This window comes from Castor canadensis, chromosome 6 (assembly GCF_047511655.1).
Source record: "Castor canadensis chromosome 6, mCasCan1.hap1v2, whole genome shotgun sequence".
Taxonomy (NCBI): Eukaryota; Metazoa; Chordata; class Mammalia; order Rodentia; family Castoridae; genus Castor; species Castor canadensis.
In genome coordinates, this window is record NC_133391.1 from 48,029,542 (window position 1) to 48,034,743 (window position 5,202).

The 5,202-nt window shown below is 37.5% G+C and overlaps 1 pseudogene; it reads right to left on the bottom strand.

The window, feature by feature from the left end:
* Positions 1–313: 313 nt before the first annotated feature.
* Positions 314–1,802, bottom strand: LOC109679221 (RNA-binding motif, single-stranded-interacting protein 1-like; annotated as a pseudogene).
* Between the last annotated feature and the right edge of the window lie 3,400 nt (positions 1,803–5,202).

Sequence of the window (5,202 nt, forward strand, 5' to 3'; positions counted from 1 at the left end):
AATTGAAGTGTTTTTTCTTTTCTTTTTTGTGTTATAACATTTGCTAAAAATATTTTTCGTAGTTGTTTTTATGTTTTTTACTAACATAAACCTGTTTAGGGGAAGAACTGCTAGATGAATTTAAGGATTTTATGTACCTTATAGAACTTATAGCAAAAACAGTTTTAATTGATTTCATTATAAATAACATTTTCAAGAGCCTGTACAAAATTGTCAATAATTTCTTAAAATGTACAATTGATGAGAAAAATCCATGATTGTTCATCCTTCACATCCTTCTTCATGTAAAAACGCCCTCCTGTACACCTCACAGTTACTTATTAGGTTGAAAGATATATGGACAAGTGTCATTAGACATCTCTATAGACAACTGCTGCTGACCACTTTCTTCCTCAACAGGAACTGCTGTCATCTGCAGGTGCGTACTGTAGCAAATAGGCATCCTATTTGTATTTTCCAATTCTTCTTAGTGAAAGATGACTCATCTGCTGGGCCAGGGGGCTGAATATAGACGCAGGCTGTAGTGACATGGTGTGTTCTCACTGAAGGACTGAAGGACAGACTGCGGGAAGTCCCAAAAGGGCGATAAGTGGTCAAGGAGACACTTCTCCTCCCTAAGAAATGCCTGTTTGCATCTGAAAGGCATCTCCACCCTCAGGCAATGCAAATAGGCTATAAAACCCCACTCCCCACCCTGGCCCACGGGATCACTGGTTTCCGGGTCTCCCTGCATTCTCCAATATGCAGTCTTTCTCTTCTCTTTTCTCCAACTAAATTCTCTACAAATAAAATCTTTCCGACCTCTGCTGTTGGAGTCTGCCTGTGCTTTCATTCTCAGAGCAGGCTCAAGAACCCTGAGCATCTGAAATTCCTGCGCGTGTCATCCGTGCATCATCACCAAGGGAGATAAGATGGCACCAGGGTGCTATAGGATATGTGGTTGAGGCCACACCTAAGAAGGACGCTGCACCTGGTAGGCAGATACAGAAGATGCAATATAGGATGTAAGAGAAGTTTGAGTGGTCATTCAGTTTGTAGCAATACTGTATAGTAAAGGATAAGACCATTCCGTATAGCAGCTGTAGGTGGGTCAGTAGTGAGTGTCAGTCCAGCCTTTCCTTCTCTATGCCATGGTCTTCCATTAGGGATGTATTTGTTTCGATTCTGTCTCTTCTGTCCTCCATCTGCAAACTTGCACAATAAAGGTTTTGTAGGAGCAGAAACTCCTGGTGGGGTCTTACTGAATTTTTAATTAAAGTGACTGATTACAGCTTTGCATTTTTCAATCCTGGCAAAGCCAACACCACGACTTGTGCTGCTGGAATCACATAGTGTCCTTGTAGAAATAACTGCCCAAACGGTTCGAGCACACTTTCAAATTCTTGCTCTTCCATGGACAGTAACAAATTAGAAATACACAGGTTTGTAGGACCTTGTTCCTGCTGCTTTGCCATTTGAGCTTGAACCCCACTGGTCTGCAGGGCTCACACAACTTTCTGATCTGCTGCAGGATAGCCTTTGCATTTGTTTGTTGTCTTCTCTAAAATTGCCTTTGTCGAGACTATGTTGCCATATGGTTAGCAGAGCTTCGCCAGGTCCTGGTCAGTGGTGTGGGGGCAGGCCTCGGATATAGAGTTTTGCTTACTTGATCCCATCCTGAATTGCTATTGCTGCTACTGTTGTTATTACTGCTGGTGGCGCTGGGCCATGGCGTGCACCGGGACCAGAGACTGTTACTTGTGGTAGGCCGTCCTGCAGTTATCACTGGCCCTGGGGAAGGCATTGCCCCTGGGGAAGATCATCTCTGCAGGCACAGGCAGCAGTGGAGGGCCTGGGCCTGGAGTGGAGTGGGGGAGGGGCAGGTGCGGGCAGAGCAGGGAGGTTCCAGGAGGTGGGGGCTGTGGGCTCAGCTTCTCCTGTTGACTTCTTATTCTCTCATGTTTTTTGTGTTTTTTAAGCAACTACAAATTACAGAATATTTGCTTATCCCTCCAAAGTTGAAGTCATACTGAAAACTTAAATGGTCAATGATTTTCAAATTAAGAGGATCTGAAACTCTTTAGTTGTTGTTCCCACAGTGAAAACTATTCAATGAAGACAAGTAGAAAAATACACACTCAGGGACTTACTATGAGTAATTATGCAGTTCTAATACAATCTTGAAGTTTCAATATGAATAATTTTTGGGGAGAGATCAATTTTTATTACATTTGTTGAATTGTATTACATTTGCTTCCTAGGCTTAGGACAGTTGTTTTAAAAGTTTTATTTAAATATGTAAAGTAGATTAGTAAAGCATTATGTCCTGCATTAGTGACATGATTAAGTTTTGTTTTGAAAATAGCTGTGATAAATTATAATTTGTCATCCACTCCTTCCCTCCAGGGGTAAAGCCCAGATGTTAGTTCACTGGTAAATATTAAACAAACTATTTTAATAGCATTATTTTGATATTTCCTTTGTACATACTATATTTATTAGAATGACTTTCAAAGCATTTACATATACCAAAATGACATTTAATACTTTATTTTAGAGGAGTGGAAAATAATTCTTTGACAGTTTATTTTACTACACTTCTGATAGAATAGACAGATACAGTAAATAATATAATGGCAACCATTTCTAAGAAGCTATTTAGAAATATGGATTGCTCCTATTTTCTTCTAATAAGTAGGTTTGATAATTTATTATGAGGTTGCTTAAATATCATTTTATCATGCAAAACCAAAAGTCTATTATTCTTCAATGCAGTTTGGAAGAGAAAATATTATTATATAATTCTCATTCTAAATTGTAAAATAAATTGCAAAAGGGTAAACATTTACATTGTTTGTAGATATTGGGAAATCTAGAGATATAGCCATTTAAAATATATCTATTTTATACCAGTAATTTGTAATAGATAATTGTACTAAAAAAGCATGCAATTTTTTAAAATGTAGAATGCTCTAGGTTGTTCATGGTACAGCTTAATTAAAAATTCTTTTCCTAGCAGTGTGCCAGTGGCTCATGCCTATAATCCTAGCTATTTGGGAGGCTGAGACAGGTAGGATCACAATTCTAGGCCAGGCTGTGCAAGTAATTCAGGAAACCCTACCTACAACTTAACCAGAGCAAAATGGGCTGGAGGTGTGGCTCATGTGTTACAGCATGTGCTTTGCAACTGTGAATCCTTGAGTTCAACCCCAATCACAAAAAATTCAGTTCCTAGATTCAAGTAACATTCTACATACCTTTACTTAATGTTTTAAAATTTTCATACAGAGGAAATAAGAAATTTCTAATTAATGCTTAAAGGTCTGATGAACACATAGAAAAACAATTTTAAAGCTGAAAATGCAGGCTCTCCAAAATGTGTGTGCACTGAACTTCATACATTGAGGATGTAGACTTTCAACTGATTTCATTTTTTGTTGTTATTTATTTATCTATGCCTGGCTTATTGACCGAGAAGGGGACTTGCTAAGGTTTTGCCAGAGTTGGCCTTGAATTATAGTCCTCCTGTCCTCCAGGAGTGAAGCACCATGACAACCCCGAACTTTTCTACATGGTTACAAGCAATGTACACTCCCATCAACAGTGTGTGAGAATACCTTTTTGTTCCTGTCCTTGTCAGCATGTGTTGGTTTTGTGTTTGTGGTATCAGCCATTTTGACTGGTAGGAAATGATATCTTATTGTGGTTGCAAATAGCATTTCTCTGACATCTAATGATATGGACACTGTTTCATCTATTCAGTTGTCATCTGTAAATCTTACTTCAAAAAAAATCCTTTCAGATCATTTGCCCACTTTAAATCAGATGATTTACTTTTTTAATGCTAAGGATTTTGAATTCCTTGTGTATTATGGCTATTAACTCTTTATCAAATGATTTACCTAGAAAATATTTTCTCCTGTTCTGTAGACTGTTTCTTCTTGATTGTCTCCTTTGACATCAAAGCTTTCTATTTTAGAGGCTGCTGGAGAGTCTCAAGTGGTAGAACGCCTGCCTACCAAGAGTGAGGTCTTGAGTTCAAACGTCAGTACCACCAAAAAACAAAACAACAACAACAAAAAGAGCTTTCTACTTTGATGCAATCCATTTTCTCTATTTTCTTTTGTTTCTTGCACTTTTGGGGTCATATCCAAAATTTCATTGCCCTTACTGGTATCTTGAAATTTCTCCCATGTTTTCCAGTAGTTTCATAATATCAAGTTGTACATTTGGCTCTTTAATCTATTTTGAGTTGATTTCTGAACATGATGAGAAGCAGAGGTCATATTTCAGTCTTCTGAATGTGGATATCTAGTTTTCCCAGCACTATTTATTGAAGAGGTTGTCTTTGCTCCAATGTGTGCTTGTAGTGCCTTTGTTGAAACTCAGTTGGATGTCGATGGGTGTTTATTTCTGAGTCTGTGTTCTGTTCCATAGGTCTCTGTGTCTGTTTTTATGCCAGTACTGTGCTTTATTTTTGTCGTGACGGCTCTGATGTATGTCTTGAAACCAGTCAATGTAATGCCACTGGGTTTGTCATTTTTCTTCATGTTTGCTTTGGTTATTTAGGGCCTTTTGTGCTTCTACATCAGTTTTAGGATTATTTTTTCTTAATCTGTGAAGTATATTATGGTATTTGTGTGGAGATTGCATTGAATCTGTAAATTGCTTTAGATATTATGGACACTTTCACAATAATTAATTCTTCCAATCCATGAATCTAAAGGTCTTTCCAGTTGTTTTTGTATCTTCTTCAATGTGTTTCTTCAGTGTTTTGTCATTTGCATTGTTGAAAGTTGTGAGTTTCTTGGATAAATTTATTACTATGGATTTTTGTAGCTTTTGTGAATTAAATTGCTTGCATGGTTTCTTTTACAGCAGCTCATAATTGTGTTGGCTTTGTAGCATGAAACCTTACTGAATTCATTTGTGAATTACAATAGATGATGGGTAGAGTCTGTAGGATTTGGCCTATATAGTATTATAGGATTTGTAAACAGGGAAAATTTGATTTACTTCCGACCTATTTACATACACTTTAATACATCCCCTTGCCTATTTGCTTTGTCTTAAACTTTCAGTACTATATGGAATAAGAGTGATGAGAGTGGACAATCCTACCTTGTTCCAGATCTTAGAGGAAATGCCTTTAATTTTTCCTCATTTGGAATGATGCATGCTGTGGGTGTTTTACGTAAAGTCTTCATTATCTTCATGTATTAT